The sequence below is a fragment of the Topomyia yanbarensis genome, chromosome 2 (assembly GCF_030247195.1).
Source record: "Topomyia yanbarensis strain Yona2022 chromosome 2, ASM3024719v1, whole genome shotgun sequence".
In the NCBI taxonomy this organism is placed as follows: Eukaryota; Metazoa; Arthropoda; class Insecta; order Diptera; family Culicidae; genus Topomyia; species Topomyia yanbarensis.
The window spans coordinates 89,268,604-89,287,569 of record NC_080671.1 but is presented as its reverse complement, the minus strand read 5'-3'; the positions used below and the strand labels follow the sequence as shown (position 1 = coordinate 89,287,569).

The 18,966-nt window shown below is 38.8% G+C and overlaps 1 protein-coding gene across 7 annotated transcripts in view; it reads right to left on the bottom strand.

Annotated features, from left to right (window-relative positions):
• LOC131678793 (uncharacterized) overlaps nucleotides 1-18,966 on the bottom strand; it is a 50,445-nt gene that overhangs the window by 31,058 nt on the left and 421 nt on the right. The window contains exon 1 of one of the 7 annotated variants that reach the window (XM_058959107.1): nucleotides 18,740-18,881. The exons of 2 other annotated variants lie outside the window; for them this stretch is intronic. The gene's annotated coding sequence lies outside the window, so the exon portion shown is untranslated. Of the gene's footprint in view, nucleotides 1-8,484; nucleotides 8,692-18,739; nucleotides 18,882-18,966 lie in introns of those variants that run through there. 4 more of the 7 variants (XM_058959108.1, XM_058959103.1, XM_058959104.1 and 1 more) reach the window with 4 other exon arrangements.

Genomic DNA, 18,966 nt, shown 5'->3' with positions numbered 1-18,966 from the left:
ATTTGATCCATTATACGGTTGTTGATCTCAGAGTCCTACGGTACCACTCTCTCACATATAAATGCGGGGATTTCTCGTGTCTCTCCTTCAGTGAAAAGGTTCCTGTAGTAGTTTGTCACGTGCTCTATAATTTCGTTGTGTTCTTCAATTGCGTCATTCGGTTCCAGCTCCAATTTCTCGATGAACGTTTTCCGTCTCAATCTCTCTCGGCTCTGCAATGTTGACATAGGCTCTCCTTCTACTCGGGTTTCATTGATTCGTATAAACATATCAGTTTGCTTTCTCTGGTCCTGGAAATAGGTATCATAGGCAGTTTGGAGCTGAGTGTACGGTTTCTGGTGCTCTGCGAAATTCATCATATGCTTCTCTAGTCTTCCAACGAAAGAAGGACTTAATTTTTGGTTTAGCGAAATCCACCCACCAGAGAATCCATGATGGGTAGTTTCTTCTTTGACGAGCCCAATAGTTCCATTTGGTTTGAAACCCTTCCATATTCTCTTGGATGAGAATGTGTGGACGCAACGACCGAAAGCCTCTGCCGTATTCCCTTCCCAGTGTTGGTAAACACATACGGACTGTCAGTGCTTTATGATTTCTTGAGCGTTTTTTCAAAAAGACATCTGCAATGAGTTACTCTCTTTGTTTACTTTCTCATTCGATTTTACGGCGTCACTATAACACTTTTCACTTATTTCACAGTACAGATCGAAAGACGGTGGTTTTTACTAGCATAGGGTGACCATACGTCCTGGTTTCCCAGGACATGTCCTGGTTTTGCATTGACTGTCCTGGTGTCCTGGGAAGTAGAGGAAAATACTTGATTTGTCCTGGTTTTTATCCTGTAAGCCTAATATATTTCTATATTTATTCAGTCTTCGCTTTTCACTATGCTCCAGATCGCAGTTACGACCGACCGCAACCATAACTGCAACGTATACTCATCCTCAATCTGAATGCGACAAACAAAACTTAATACAGTCGAATCTCCCAATTGTACTTTCCGATGTTTAGGTAAGTAGGTAGAATGGAAAAAAATCAGTTTGCTTCTGACACCGAACATGTCCGAACCTGAATGCGCTGTGTCGGGAGAACGAATGACGAGGGAAACGAACCAAACATTTCATTCATCGTGACAGGCATGAATTGAATTTTGTTTTCTTTCAAGTTCACGTAGGGATGTCCATTTTTTCAAGCTAGGGCTCAAATTGATATTATTTACACCAAGCTATCCGCCAGTTTTCATATAACAATCAATTAAACGGAGAAATTTTTGGTAACAACGGAACGGTTTTGCAGCTCTCAAATCGAGAGATAATGGCTGTCATTGGAGATTTCCAGGCATAGCACAGGGAAGCTACTTAGGATCGCTGATGTTTCTGATTTATGTCAATGTCGTGTTTTTAGTACTGAAAACTCCTCGGTGGTCCTGCACAGACCATCTCAGCATGAAACGTTTGCTGATGGTGGTGTAGCAAGAACTGCCTTGGTGTAAATCTGAAAAAGTTCTTGGTGATCGAATTCCGACGAGACTTTCTGGCAGAGCTCTTCCTCCCCGACTCCCAGAACCTTTTTACAATCGAAGCTCTGCAGAACTTTTTAACTGCCGAAAACATGAAGAAAAGGCAATGCCGATTGAGAGGTAACGGGGGGAAGCGGGGACTGTCCTGGTTTTTTACTCGCCTGATATGGTCACCCTATACTAGCATATTATGCAAATAGTTCGAGGGTAAATATTAAAGTGACCGAATTATTAACAGAAGAGAAAGTAAACAAAGAGAGTAACTCAAGATTTGTGAAGGAGCACACATGTGTGTTTGCCACTCTTAGTTGAGTGTTGAGGTTGGAGCTTACATATAATCGATCGATTCTGGAGATCGAATAATGAGTTACATAGGTGTGTCCGGATCTGGTGCCGTTCGTCTTCTCCCATGCGTCGTGCAGTTGTAGTTGTTGGACCGTGTTTTTTAGAGCGTTGCTGTAGTTGCTCTCTCCAGATGAATCGGGGATGGATAACCGCGTTGAAGTCCCCCGCTAGTATCGTATGTGTGTTTGTTTGTCGGAGGTAGTGTGCGATGCTCTCGTTGAAGAAGCGTTCACGTTGTAAACGCATCTGATTGCCAGAAGGGGCATATACATTGCAAAGGGTGATACACTTATTTATTCGAAGAGCAATAAGGCATGAGTCGATACTTTTTTTCAATTTGAGAGAATCGCATATGATGTTTCAGCGCGATCGCAGTCCATCTTCTAGCATGATCGACATTGGTTATAACGTTAAAGCCGGGAATTGAGAGATCGGACATTGATACTTCTTGGAGAAACACAATATCGAGGTCTAATGAGCGTATGAAGTTTCGAAGTGTGTTGAGCTTCGTTTCGTTAGTAATGGTACATATATTAATTGTTGCAAGATTGTAGCTATTGTAGTTCATTAGGGGAATGTAACATCCATCTCCGTGTCCGAACCGTTTTGTCCTTTGTTCCGTTTTGAACGAGTTCGAATCCTACGCTCTGAGTTGATCGATTAAGCATTGGATGTATCACTATCATATTCGTCATCTTTGGAGCGTTTACTGTAGATGATCGCGCACTCAGGGAGAATTGTCGTTGGTTGTTTGAACTCCGACACTGGAGTGTGAGTTTCAGCCGTGAGGTCGGTTTTAGAGTGTGATACGATCTGTTCAGAGTCTAAAGATGTATTCGGAACAGACTCCGAAATTTGACGACGGTCAGAGCGTACTTGTTCGTTTACCTTGTTGAGTACAACCATTCCTTCGTCGCGGGGTGAAAAGGGGAACGGCTGCTGCGAAAAGCCTTTAACAGCCGCAGCGTAGGAATTATCTGTCGATCTAAGTCAATCGTTTACACTTACTTTTAGCACAAGCAGTTTTTTATTTTGTATGCACGTTATACCATTGTGAATATATTCGCCAGAATGGCGACATGTCTGCCTTTGTCCTTCGTAAGATACGTGTGTGGTCTCACCAGCAATATTGACGTAGGACTTTATATGTGCCCTAAGAATCATTTTCACCGAACGAATACCCGTTGGGAGACCTGCAAATAGGAATTTGTCGTCCCACAGCAACTCCATAATTGCTAGAACTTTCCCGCATTGAGATAGGTAACGTTTAATTTGTTCATCTGTTACCCCCTGTGTCGAGTCATGAAGCTTAACCTACACACTGCCATCTTCCAGCCACAGGCGAAGTTTGGCTTTATTTTTGTCGTGTACTATTTCATGCTTATTATCGTGTTGTTCTACCACGTCTTTTGCGGTGGCAAGATCATTACAAAGGCACAGTTTTGAGTATGATTGACTTGAATACGCACTAGCTGTTCACGAGTGAGACCTAGTTTTTGGCCAACGAATTGGTGTAGATTCTGTCTACGAGGCATACTCGATGCGGAAAGTGTTTTCGTGGCGTTTAGGTGGATTCATTTCGGATAATATCGACGAGACGAGCACACGTCGGACGCGAAACCGGTTAAACCGGAGCAACTGCTTTTGTTATTATAATCACAGCTTCGAAATTGGATTTGCGACTTCTCTTTGCAACTGTTGAGAGCTAACTGTTTTGATGAGCACTCTTTGGAGCACGGCACGACGTATGCGAAACCGAAACAGTACTAACGAGAGCGTGGAATATTCAAACCGGCTCTTCGGATTTGTATAGATTCCGTCCCGGCATAGAGGACCTACCACGTCGCGTCCCCTACCTATACCCCGAACGAAACACTTGTTTTGATGGTGGAATACTCACTTGCTCTCTTATCATGTCCAGGGCCAGACAGAATCAAATTCAAGAGAGTATTCGCCATTCAGAAAACAGGAAAACCAGCCTCCGATCACAACTTGTATCGACCGATGGCAATACTGTCCTATGTTAGAAAGTTGTTATCGGAAAAGCACATGCATTTTTCGCATAGTGACTTATCGACATCACAATTTAGCTACATGGGCCTAAGCCCCTTTTATACAATTTCTATGTCAAAGACGTTGATGAATGCTTTTACAATTCCTGCACGCTAAGGCAACTTGCAGACGACGGTGTGGTTTCTGTTACGGGCCCCAAAGCTGTCGATTTACAATTTGCAGAATGCCTTAGACAATTTGTCTGCTTGAGCTTTTGAGCTGGGTATCGAATTCTCCGCAGAGAAAACTGAGCTAGTTGCATTTTCTAGGAAGCGTGAACCAACATAACTACAGTTTCTATTAATAGGTCACATTATCATTCTGGCCTACACAATAAAATAGCTCGGGGTCTGGTTCGAGTTGAAAGGCACCTGGGGATGTCATACTGGTATTCGAAAAAGAAATACCAACAAAAGATCAACTGTTTTCGCACAATAACCGGAACATGGTGAGGTGCCCACCCAGGCGACCTAATTCGGCTGCGTCAAAAGAAAATGATACTGTCAGTAATAAAATACGGGTGCTTCTGCTTTCGCTTCGCAGCGAATATACATTTACTCAAACTCGAAAGAATTTAGTATCGTTCTTTGCGTATTCCTTTAGGGTGCATATACTCGACGCACACGATGAGTCTCGAAAACCTGTAGGGCGTGCTTCCTCTAAAAATCGGTTTAGAGAACTTTTATATCGACTGCTCATTCGATGCGATATCTTGACCCCATTGGTTAGTGAAATCTCAGAGAGGCTTGTCCAGCTCAATTATCAGACCTGTTTTATGTCCCTGTTTTTTGATTACAGGGCGCAGTATATTAACCCTTCTTCTTAAAATTCTAACCGTGCTCATTTCATAGATACTTGTGAATCTACTGTTTTCTGCGACATATCCAAGAAAGATGAGATTCGTAGAATGCCGGATCACATATTCGCGCAAGTCGTCTCAAAAAATTTTTGCTATAGATTCCGCGAGGTCGACTGCTGTAAGTTGTTTTATACGGATGGATCTAACATCGAAGGGCCCACTGGCCTCGGAGTTTTCAACCAAAGGTTTACCGGTCGGTTCCGATAGCATGAAGTAACAAGTTACTTTTCGCTTGTCCGGACATTCCGTAGACTCAGGTGATTCGCATTTCTAATGCCAAAAGATCCTGACTCCTGCGGTAGCAGACAAAGGGTTAAGTCGCCGGTAAACTCTAAGCTTGCTCATATGACCTTTTACACGCTTTTCTAAACTTTCTCCCTTCAACTACTTGCTCTCCCTTGAGTACTATGGCTCTTAATATTGAAAAATATACTTCACTTTACAGTCCCTTGCTAATTAAATGCCGTAACAACAGTTGAGCAATTGACTTAATAGGTCGTTCACAAAAAAATGGTAAAAATAAGGTTTACCGCCTCCTAGAAACTCAATGACCCTACTTTGGTTTACGTCGCAGTATATCATTGACATTTTGCCTGTAGATCAGAGGGCTCTCGGAAGTTTGAAAATTTCGTGGAGTAAAGGGGAACTAGGAAGGTGGCTTCGATAGCCCCGAAGGTACAGAAGAAACCTTGGTTCAAAGGGGATGGATGTGGGTCGTGGTTTCATTCGTGTGGTGTCCCGACTCATGTCAAACCATTACACACTGGTTGCACATTTCCGATGTATTGGGCTCGCGGATAGTGGAATGGCGATGGCTATCACGATATTGAACATATTGTCTGGGCATGTACCGAGTATCGCTCCGCCCTTCGGGCCCGAGGAAGACCACCCAACCTTCCGGTTCGGGATGTAATTGTAGCCCGCGATTTTCCCTATATGTCTATCATGTACCTCTTTTTAAAAAAAATAAATATCCAGCTTTTGTCCCGCTTTTCTAGGCAACGTGATTATTTTTTCGAGAACACCAATCTGACCAACCACATAAAACCCGCTAGCTTAACGCGAAATATAAAATCATTCTAATGAATTTTCTCTTAAAGTGCCAGTATCGTCTTCACGCATGGCCACACTGGGCCTGGATTAGGGGCCTCATATTGGAGATAGGTGCATAACATCACACTGAAAATTCCACATGAAATTCTGCATGAAATTCCGTATGAAATTCCGTATAAAATTCCGCCTGAAATTTCGCGTGAAATTCCGTCACACTAAACCAAAATGCTAATAAAATTACAGTTTTCCTTGAAAAAGGCCAAAACCGGGCCGAAACGTCGAGTAGTACAGTCGTGATTAGCTAGTTGGACGCATTTTAACTGGACCGCTTTTTAGTTGGACCTCCGCTAGTTAGACCATTGTCCAACTAAAAAGCATATGAATGTCAAAATCTTATGTCAAATTTACTTTGACAGTCAATCTGACAATTATTAGAGATGTGAATAGATGCAATTACACTACTAACGTCTCTTTTGGAGAGTTTTTGACATCTGTCAGTCGGTCCAACTAACGAATCAAATTCGTTAGTAGGACAGAGGTGTGGCCCAACCAGCGAATCGCGATTGTATACAACACCCGTTCAGATTTCAAAGATCGAAAAGTCGATCGGTATTTAATTGTACATAGGGTTGCCACCTCTAGTAAGATTTTTACCCGAAGATTTTTGCTGACCAAGGATAAGCTGCAAAAAATATGAGTATATGCTGAAGCCAGACAGAAATATGAATCCAAGCGATTTTTTTGACATTTTAGAGCTGAGATAACTCACATTCACCGTCGGGTGTTTCGAATTGGTAAAGCATAATGGGCACCACTGTTCTGTTCCGTTCATTTCAAGCTTCGTGAACACACATTTTTCGCATTAGTACAGTTTTGTTGGTTTATGTTGGTGTAGAATTTCACTGCCCCGGCTAACTGCAAAGAATCCAAAAGCACCAGTCACTCTCGCTGTGGTGGATAAGCCGAACGAGCATTGCTCTCCACCACAGCAGAAGAGAAGAGTGAAGCACACTGGAGCGTCTTCTGGAATTCTTTGTTGGTTCTTCAGTTAAAGACTGCTTCAGGAGCAGGCACCAGAAGAAATCGTTTGAAACAAATTTAATCAGTACTATAAAAGTTTTGAAATCCGTCGTCTCACCAGACCTGGAGAAAATGAGGTAAAACCCGAAGGCCCGGCCATCGCCCCTAAAAAACCGGAATCTCCGGAACAAACCAAAAAAATATATTCAGCGAGACTATAACTGTCATATTTATTGAAAAAATGTAGTTAATTCCATATTAACTTATCAAAGCTAATACGATTTGTAAACAAACTTTTGTTTTGTTGATTTCTCTAAGTTGGCTATAATTTGAACGGAGCAAACATATGGAATTGCTTCTGCAAATGGTGAATATGTTGATTAAGGTGTATTTTCAAAGAAATTCCACTTGGCAGCGGAATAATGAGCAAAACAAGTTTGTTTACTAAAATCTCTTCAGTTTTTTTTAATTAATTGCGATTATTCGAATATACATATCAATGTATTTAGCAGATACCTTACGATTAGCCTATTGATAATACTGGTATAAAAATAATTCGAATTTGGATTTGAAATGTATTCCCCACGTCAGGTTCGAAGGCTGTGATTTGAAACACAAAATCAGTTGAACATATGCAACAAATTCACTACTATAAGTTTAATCGCCTATCTTCATGTTCAGGTCGAAACCAGAATCTTGAAGTTGCCATAATAACAGATAAAAAATGTTAGATATATCGCAAGAGTGTATTAACAGTATTTCTATAAATGCTTCCCGTACTGCAATAACAGCTATTTGCCGACCAAATTCTATACACTCATTACATTCTATTATCAGATGAATTCAACAATCTAACATCTTCCTCATTTCGCAAGCCATCTCGCTGTTACCTGGCCTACCCTGTCTGGATATCCCCGAGCGTACGGCGAGCACTGCTGTCTAGAACAGACCAGAATATCACCCTCGATTGTCGTCTTCTTAAATTGAATAATAGCAAAAATGCCGTCTGAAATAGCTTTCTTCGTTCCGCGCATTGGCAGTCGTATTGCAGAAGTGAACCTACCTAAATTGAGTTTAATTTGAAAATTTAATTCAACTTTGCGGGATAACACGCTGCGAACCGGTCCGTTGATGGCGGCTTTGGGCGATCATCACGATAAAGATCGCGAGCGAACCTTGTGCAATCTCCAAACGGGCGAGCAGCTCGAATCTTGATAAAGACTTTTTTATTATTGGAATAAATTAGATGGATTTATCTTCCCGATTTCTCGACAGGAAGAGTTCCGACCCGGGTGGTGTACAGGCGACCAACCTGTTTCCATATACCACCGGCTGCAATGACCTTAGCTGTCCTCACGAATTGTAATCACCGGTGGCGTTCGAAAATTGATTAATAATTGCGTTGTCCAGCATGTTTACGGTATTGTTGCGCGCGTATTTCCTTTTTGGGACAATAAACAACCCCCTCCCATGCAGAACAACAACCATTCGGTAGACAGAGCCAGAAAAAAAGAGCAATTTGGAGAAACCATTTGCATCATTCGCTGCGATTAATCGCGAGTGTGCCACAACACAACAGATCTACTAAAAATTGATTCATCACTCGTTTAAAACGGCCAACCAATTGAATAATCACCAACCACAAACTTTCCAACCTGATACACCACCCTCAACTTGACCACGCGGCGTGTGGTTGTGTGTTGGGGTATTTTGCGAAACCGATCCGTCGAGTCGAGGACAGAAAAAAAAACTATTCGCGCGCGTTTGCGTGTGTCTTACCGGTACGGTGGTTGAAGTAGCACTAGGGATCTGAACAAATCGCGCCAACGATTTATATGTTGAATTGAGTGAATTGAATCCGACGTCCTGCGGGTCGACCGAATGTGGAGTTAAGTATACTGAATGTTTTCAGTATGGTGCACTATACACTAGCAGTAATGGGCTTTACTGGTGTGCTCTTGTGAGTATACACTGGTCACAGTTAATTTGAGATGTTTGAGATATTTTACAGCGTTTTGAACGTAACTGAATGATCCGTAATACTAAATCGTTGAAGATTTTGGACGAATATTACGCACTATATCGCTGAACTGGGCAAAACATCCAACTTATTTTGGTTTATTCACAATTAACATTTTTCAATTTATTAAACAAAATGAAGGAAAATTCTCAAAACAGTAAACGCGTTGCGCGTTGAGTAGAAATTTAGAACTACGACATTCATTCAATGATGTAATATATGATGAATTGAGATAAAAATCATATCAAACAAAATACGCATTGTTCTTTCGTTCAGATCACAAGAGAAATTACTCAGCATGCCAATAGGAAATCAACACTCCTCTTACGACAAACTTAATTCTGGGGCGAAATTCGTTAGATATGTCATGTTACTGGATTTTGAAAACAATGTAAGGGGCGTTTTCATATAGTAGGCGAGCTGTCGTCTGTGACAGATCACTTTTTTCGCGCTCGGTTTTCTCCCGTACGTTCTAATAGAAAAAAAGTGGATTTTCACATACAGTAATATTCACACGGAAAAAGATTGTTCCTAAATCATGAATAAAGTGCCATGAATTCTGAAACTACCACGTTTTGCCTTTCTCAATAGAAAGGTATTGCAATTGCTCTGAAAACCGACTTTTCAACGGAGGCCCGGAGGGCCGAGTGACATATACCATTCGATTCAGTTCGTCGAGTTCGGCAAATGTCTGTGTGTGTATGTATGTGTGTGTATGTATGTGTGTGTGTGAATGTGCGTCTGTGTGTGTGTACGCGAACACAGTCTCACTCACTTTTCTCAGAGATGGATGAACCGATTTTTACAAACTTAATCCCAAATGAAAGGTGCACCGTTCCCATAGGCTGCTATTGAATTTCTAATGGATCCGACTTCCGGTTCCGGAATTACAGGGTGATGAGTACGATCACGCAGAAAATGTCGATTTGAAGAAATTCTGCAATGAATGTATAATGGTGAAAATTTTTCCAAAATGTGACCACAACTGCTTCGATTTGTAGTATTAGGTCATTAACAGCCATTCAAAGTCTCTTTGGTCACATTGGCCACCATCATCGGTTCCGGAAGCCCCGGCGGAAGAATCCAAATTCAGACTAACAGTCACATCGGTTTCTCGGAGATGGCTAGACCGAATCAACCAAACTTAGTCTCAAATGAAAGATGTTGCGTCCCCGTAAATGGCTATTAAATTTTATCCCCAACTGACTTCCGGTTCCAGAGTTACTGGTTGTGGCGTGCGATCACATAGCAAATTGTGATTCAAACCGATACTCCGATGGAAGCAAAAAAGGTAAAAATTTCGCTAAAATGTCTCTCAAATAACTTAACTTTGCAGGTCTAGGTCACCGACGGCCAAACAAACTTTCGTTGACTACATTGACCACCATAGACGGTTCCGGAAGTGCCCGGGAAAAGCGGCCATCTTTCAAAATTTACGAACTCACATCAGTTTCCCTGAAATGGTTGGGCCGATTTTCACAAACTTAGTTCCAAATGATAGCTATAATATCCCCACAGATGTCTATAAAATTTCGTACGGATCGCTTATATGGGTCCGGAAATATAGACTAAATCGTCCGGTCACATATGAAATTCCCATATAAGCCGGAACTCAATTTTTTTTTTCCAAAGTGGGGACCCCATGAAATTTCAGAAATCGAATTCGTATTTTTGATGCCAAACATCTTTAAAATGCATGAAACGTCGAGATTTTATGTTATCTCGAAAAATTTTTTTTTATAAAAATCGACTTTTTGGGACTTTGCCGATTTCGCACCTTTTTTCAGTTCAATATTACCGTGGCTGTTTTTTCTTTTTCAAAATTTTTGAACTCGAATAATGATTTATTTTCCTGTATATAGTTGTCATGTGATGTATAATAATAAAATGTAATATATGCATTTAAAAGTTTTTAATGAATATAAACAACGCACACATTCTCGTGATTCATGATTTAGAAAGGCACAATTGCACCGCTAGGTGGATTAAAATAGGTTTTTAAGTTATGAAAACAGGGCCATGAACAAAAATCATGCACACCAAAAACTAATGAAATTTAAACGACATGTAACTCAATACGAATGTAAACATACAATGATTGAATCAAAAAATTGATTGAAATGGTTTTCCGTTTAAAGAAACCGTAATTTTCAATCCACGTGTAAAATTATAATGAAATTCGTTGAAGAAAGCACGACAAGTCGTGTGCGTTTGTGGTGGAACTTAATTTTACATTTGTATTCATGCTCCAAATATGTGCATGAAAATAAACTTAAAATTACAAAATATTTTTTTCTGTGTGGTTTTAATAATTATGTTCAATTTCCTTTCGGTAACGCCCGCATAACTCTTTTATTAGTGGAAATATGTTTTTGTTTTGTAAACTTAAGTCAAGTTTTCCGCCAAGCCATTAACAAGTCGATTTCCTGTACGTGAACTAGTACACAATTTTAAGAAAATTATTCATAAAACCAAATGTCGACTTATGATGTTATTCATAGATTTAGGAACATTAGTTCAGAAAATCAAAACAGCCTGGATACTTTCTCGTGAACTATTTCATGAAACTCGGAATTTTATTCATGAATCGATACAATCCTCGTGAGCTAATTCATGATTCTTAATATATTAGTCACGATCCAATATCCGTGCTCGAGAAATTGTTCACAAAATCATCAAACATTATTCAAGTATTCGTGAAGTGGTTCGTGATCCCTAGTATACTGGTCACGATTTACCATCCGCGTTCGTGAAATATTTCATAAAATCATGCAATATTATTCATGTATTTGTGGACTTGTCCATGACTTCTAGTGCAATAGCCATGATTTACCATTCGTGGTCGTGAAATAGTTCACGAAATCATAGAAAAATATTCATGTATTCATGAACTGAAAGTCATGACTCATCATTCGTGTTCGTGAAATAGATCACGAAATCATCAAATATTATTCATGTTTTCGTGAACTGGTTCATGATTCCTAGTACAATAGTTACGACGTGCACGTAAAATATTAAAAAAATCATGAAATATTATTTATTGGTTCGTGAACTAATTCATGATTCCCACTTGACCTGGGATCTAGCCTGCGTGCTTGCGATATTTAGAATTAGATTTAGATTTAGACTATTCATTTTCAATTTCATGCAACATGGTTATGAAATTTTGACGGGAACTATTTCACAAATTCTAGAGTAGTATTGATAGAATCATTTTTGTTCCTTGCACTATTCCATGAAATATCATAATGCCCAACTGCTAGCGACCAGCTAGAGTCACGTACAGTAGATATAAGAAAACTATTAGGACCTAGAACATCGTTATTTATTTGATAAGGTGATATCTCGACATTAAAAAAAAACTGCTGAGCACCAAAAATTCATTATAGAGCCATAAATAGGGTTCGCAGTACCGACCCTTTTTGGCGAAAACCGGTACTACGGTATTGAAGCCCTCAGTACCGGTAGTACCGGTAAAGTACCGGTACTCGAATATTTTTTTTAAAAAATCGAAAAAAGCTTCAAACTGAAATTGAATGCTCAAACTGATGATCTTATTCTCAGAGGATTGATTTGTGCTGATCAAAAAACATGTTTATTGTTTTTATTTGCTTCGGAATGGCAAGACTCATTTCACAGAAGATATTTTTCGTATAGGGCACCTTCTTTTATTTCGAAATCTAGGCCACTTTGAAAACAATAACTACTAAGTGGTGCGACTGTCGTCGACTTGAACAGTTGGTAAATGTATGAAACCCTATTAACAACAGTAAATCAAAGCGAGAATGGCAGTGAATCCGAGCAGGTTAATCGCATTTCCCCTCTTGCTTTTCTGAAAATTGGTTTCGACCTTTATGTCGTTTGCCTACTATTCTCTAAGGGGCCATGCATAAATGACGTAGCATTTTGGGGGGTAGGGAGGGTATACCAAATTTGTGACGAAGTGTGACGAGGGGGAGGGTAGGGTCAGAAGTTGTGCGACGTAGCATTAAGTTTAAAACCCATTGTTTCGAGAAAACAATTTAGTGTTCCTCCAGTCCCAAGAGAAATGAATTTAAATTCTACTTTTGATGCGGTTTTTCATAAGGTAAATTTTACGATTCGCGGAATTACAAGTTCGCAAAAATACGAAAAGATTTTGTATGCGGATTTAACTTGCTACATTAGTTAGCTAATGTTGCTAACTAGTAGACTTAGTTTGGAAGCTGAATTAAATTTTCAGTTCGGATTCAACCAACAAAATTTAGTAATTTAGATGGATGTATGCTTCTTAGAATCATTGGCAGCTGCACGATTGTGAACTGAGAAAACTTGTCTTCATGCTCCCCTTAACATTTAAAATTCAAAACAAAATTATCAACACTATATATGTCATGAAATGGGCTTATTTTGCACGCAATTTGCTGTTATAATGAAAATGTTGATAAAAGTCGCCAAACATTTTGAAAGGACATGTATTTAAAATAATTGAAAAACATATGTAATTTTTTTTGCACCACCGCTTTGCATGGGACGAAGGGAAGGGGGTAGGTAAATGCTACGTTATTTACGAGGGGGAGGTTAGAATGTTGTGACCAAATGGTAAGAGGGGGGAGGGAGGGGTCAAAAATCGCCGAAAAAAAACTACATCATTTGTGTACGGCCCCTAATGCACATGAAGGCTTCTTGCTTTTCTGTAAACTATGGCGTTTTGCGGAATTTTCCGATCACCAATAATCACAAATCGCCCCATTTGAAGCAGTTCACCAAGTCTAAAACTGTTAGCCACTAAATCGCTGTTCGTTCTTTAATAGATAAGTGAATAATGGAAACCAATCAGAATGTCGCTAATAAAACTTTAACTTATAGAATTATTATGATGATGGCCCCACCTCATTCCCACACAAAGGGGTTATCTCAACGATTTATCTATAAGGAAAATTAATATAATTAAACGTTATCTTGCAGACCGATATTTTGAACCAGATCCCCCTGCAGAGTTAACATATTTGTCATAAAAAATTGTATAGTACCGAAAATACCGGTACTGGCTTTTGTTCAGTACCGGTATTACAGTACCAAAAATGGGTCGGTATTCCCGGGATTTTCGGTACCGGTATTACCGGTACCACAACCCTACTCCGCACGCATTTAACCACTCGGAAGTGATACGAACCCAAACCCCAGATCGTGTGGAACGTGAAGAATCACGTGAAAACTTGAGACCTTCCGTTTCAACCGTTCCACAGTCATATCCACAGATGGCTCGAAAGACGGTACCGCAGTAGGCCGCGGGAGTTTCCGGAGATTACCTTCATCAGTCGCTAGGCCTTCCACTGCAATGCAGCGTCTTCTCAATCGAGGCATTCGCAATAAAAACAGCACTGACAGCATACCACACGTCCAGTGATTTGCTTACCATGTCAGATTCGGCTCCCGTTCCCAGCACCCGTGGATCCAGGAGATTGAGAACATGCTTCGAAACCGTCCAATCAAACTGTGCTAGATTCCGGGTCATGCTGGTATTCGTGGTAATGATTGACTCGCGGGAGAAGCCAGGGGCACTACTCCATTGGATATATCTTTCTCGGGTCCACTGAGGTAAAACTGCGCAAAATCAAATTCGACACGATGAAGTGGGTTGACCGCAAGAGCTCGGCTAATCAGCGAATTACACATACTCGACTTACGCACGATTTCCTGTTGAAGAAAGAAGCCCCACCAACCTGTGACTGCTGCGGGGTAACTGTTGACGTCGGTCATGTCACGCTATCCAGCTTTTTACGTGCCAAAATGGCGGTCTAAATTGTTCAGTTAGTAATACGTTTAATGGCCCTTTTTTGACAATAATCGTTTACGTCAACCGTCCAGTGAGATTAAGTCATCTTACAAATTGTTCAATCACTAGTTATTGTGAGTCCAACGGTATCTTAAATATGTTGCTCACAGCGAGGTCGCTTTTAGAAAAAGTTGATATCGAAATAATCGCGTTGAGGTAGCGTGTTATCAAGAGCTTCAATTTCAGTTCTAGTTCTCAGATCGCCATGAAAATTTGAATAAATCTCGCGTGTTTTTTGTAAACGGCCAATAAGCATGCTGTCAAAATTCACTTTGAGAGAAAATTCCGGACAAACTGTAGCTCGCCGAGAATGGATGTTGACAATTTATGAAAAAGAAAAGTTTTCTCTTTCGTCTGCTGTTGTGATTTTTAATCGGCGATTAATGGTTTGCACAGAATTTACTCTCAAAGTGAATTTTGACAGTATGCTTATTGGCCCTTTTAAAAAAAACGCGAGAAATGTTATTAAGAATTAGGATGTATACTTTAAATATAGAGTAAGGTGGGGTAAAAGTGCGCATAGGACTTTTAGAAGCACACAAGCGCTAGAACCCGGCAACTCTGTATGGATTTAGTATATCATTAAGTCAACTAATCGCACATACAGGGTGTTTGGTTCATGGTTAAGAATCTCTCAGGGGGTGATAGACTGCCATATTTGGAGAAAAAAATTGTTCTACACGTACCATCAAATCTCAACCGTTACAGAGTTATTGAACTTTTTGTGTAAAAAACTTATTTTTCTTAAAATACCTCTAACTTTAAAAGAATACTTTGTATTTTAACTATTTCAGTTCTATTCGAAAGGTGAAAATTTCCTATTGAATGGTGTTCTCATATCTTTTAAGTAATTAGTTGTAATTACCTTTTAGCTGTAAAGTAGGTAAAAGTTAGTGTTTTTGAGGAGGTTTTTGCTAATTTTCTCGATATAATGAAGTATGATTATAGCAATATCCATTATCCAAAAGTTGGGTTTTAGGACGATTCATAATTTGTTCTTGGACGTCATATTTCTATCTCTTCTCATTTCTTTGTAATTTCATTACTATACTTTTCCTGTAACCGACTTGCAAGTGCTTAAAAGACTCTAATTTAAAAAATATGCTTTATATCGTTATTTACAAGATTTCATTGGAAAGCTAAGAAAATTTCCTATCAGTGTATGTACAAATATTGTTTAGTTAGGTGTACTAAATGATTTTTTAATAACGAAATAACTCAAAATTTGTGATTTTTGGAGAGTTTTTTAATTATTCTAATTATTAACCAACAAAAAGTATCGTTACTATTGTTCATTTGATGCCCCTTAATGTTCTCTATAACTTTTTATTTGACACTTTGTCTATATCTCTTTTCATTTTGCTGCTATTTAACAGTTAACACAGCATGACCTCGCCACAAATTTAGTGGGTTCGATATCGTTATTTTTGAATATGAAACGATGTGATAAAAACGATTTTGCGTCGAAACCAAAAGAGATAATTGAATGGAGTCAAAGAAAGAACTTTAGAACTTGCTGAGATGCATTATTTCCATGATAATAATGGTGATGTTTATTATTTACTATTTTAAGAAAATTAACGAAAATGCCAATAATAGCACTAACTCTAAACTAATTTACTTTTAAAAGAATACTAAATTCACTTAACTGAAAGGTATTAATACATTTTTCACTGTAAAATTTTCCTGGCTTTCGAATAAAAAGAAAAAAAGTACAATAAGTGCCATAATTTTTCAATTGGAGCTGGTACTAGTGAAAATGAGATAAAAAATATCCAAGTTGAATAACCCAAAATCATGAAAATAAGAAAAGGTAAGTGTATCATGTCAAAGAACGAATTAAGCAGCTCATCAAGACTAACAATCTGAATTATTAAAATGATGAGGTTAACTATTAGGATTTTCAAGAAATGAACGAAAAATCGTTTAAAATTGTTTAATTTTCAATAAATTACTTTGAAAAGGCTACTTAAACTCATTAGCTGAAACATGTGAGGGCATCACTCAATGCGAAATTTTCGCATCTTTTGTATGGAACTAAAATATTTAAAATACAAAGTATACTTTTAAAGTTAGAGGTATTTTAAGACAAATAAGTTTTTTACACAAAAAGTTCAATAACTCTGTAACGGTTGAGATTTGATGGTATGTGTAAAACAATTTTTTTCTCCAAATATGGCAGTCTATCACCCCCTGAGAGATTCTTAACCATGAACAAAACACCCTGTATAAGCATGAAAGATTTGAATATAGTGGCTTGAAATTAAGGGGAAAGGACCATTTTTCGCTGCTTTTTTGTAATTTTTTGAATTTTGGGAATCATAAATTGGGTGTTTGGATAAATCAGGATCTATAAAACTACAGTACCCTAAAAATCTTCAACATATGGTTCGTTGCGAGATATATTTGATTTGATGAAAAAAACAATTTACAATTTTCGTAACAATTTAATAAGTTAAAAAACTGACGGTGGGGTAAAAGTGCGCATAGCATATCCGCCCAAATAAAAAGACGCGAATGAAGCTTTTTATATAAAAATTGAACTAATTCTTCCATGATTTAAAGTAGGGACCAGCATCTTCAATAACTGCGAGCTCACCGGTCAAATTACGACTGATATAAGCGTTGTAGGAACAAAAGCATCAGCATAACTGGTTCCATGGGAAAATATAGAATGCCGAAAGCTCAGAGTATTTAAAAAGGAAACAAAAAACTATGAATATGTAAATAAAGATGTATTTCCAATATAAATAGCATATTCGCAAGAATTCTTGTAGTGATCCAACCAACTATGACAAATAAGAATGTTACTAGTGGTGATAGTTTGATCATGAACGACATTATCTAAAAGATGAAACATACAAGTTTTTTCAACATAATGGAAAACTGAACAACATTAACCGAGGCAGAGGGAGGAGTAGTTTTTGGTCATGAAGGAAGAGTAAGAGGGGATGGTATCCTAAAATTGATTAGTTTAATTTATGGGCGGTAATAAATCGGCTATTTAATCAGTACTTTTGCCCCGTGCTATGCGCACTCTTGCCCCGACTATGGGGCAAAAGTGCACATTTGAGTATTCATAAGAGCATAATTATTTCTCGGATTACAAACAAAACCGAGAGATATCTAGTATTACGTTTTGAAGATGTGTGATGAGGGTATTAATTTGTAATCAAGCCGATTTTCTAGTACCCAATAGTACCAATAGCTATTTTACGATAACTGTTAGGTGCGCACTGTTGCCCCTCATTACTCTATGTAATATTCCATTATTGTTATTATTTTTGGCCTAGTACAACATATACAGTGAATTTAGCTTCTCCATTAATAATACATTGAATGAAGAACAAATATTTTATTCACAAAGCATAAGTAATGAGTCGATTGTCCGCCTATGTTAAAGGGCATTTTTTTCGTTTTACCCTTAATTTGAGTTGACTTTCGAAATTTCTCACAATGCTGTTGTCCCATGCTAATTCGATCGATATAATATCCGAAAAAGGAATTGTAAGAGTTATAAGAAATGTCTCATCATACTGTTAAGTGGATTAAAAGCGTTTTTTTCATTTCAAGACAACATATTCATACCCATAAGACACACTACGGAACGCTATGATCGGATACAGCCAAAAAAAACTACTTTTGGAAGCGGAAGCAAATCTCAGCCATCTTCGAACATTGAAGCTCCAACGAAGCAACTGTCTGTTCCTATTGCGGTTCCAGTGCCACACCGTCTAGTGACCAAAATAAATTTAAAAATATTCATCGTAAAATTCAGCATTCTGAATTCAAAATCCAGAAGCACTTGCCCATCAAGCAATTTACCTTGCAATTACGAGAAGATACACGAATGTTAATACATATACCCGCGGAATTGTAAAAGACACGCATAATTCGTCAGCCGGAATGCAAGTATAATATGTACGCATCTGAGGCAGTCACTCAGATAATTTGCTCCGCCCAAGAAGGTCCTTTCCCTGCACTCGTACCGTCTATCACAACTGCAGCATCATTATCGCTCGTTATTACAGTTTCCATTCTCATTTTACTCACTGCGTTCGTCATAATTACAATTGCACAAAACGGATTCATAATCTTGCCGGCATCGCTCACCGTCATCAGCAATCTGGTAATTAATTCATACCAAGAATTGATTTATTACATTTCTATAACACTCCCCTTAGGAGACGACAACGAATCATGCCTCGCACAAATCAGCTTGAGACTATGATGATGAACTAACTAAACCACTCGAGACTACCGAATTTCTACTTGAGCAT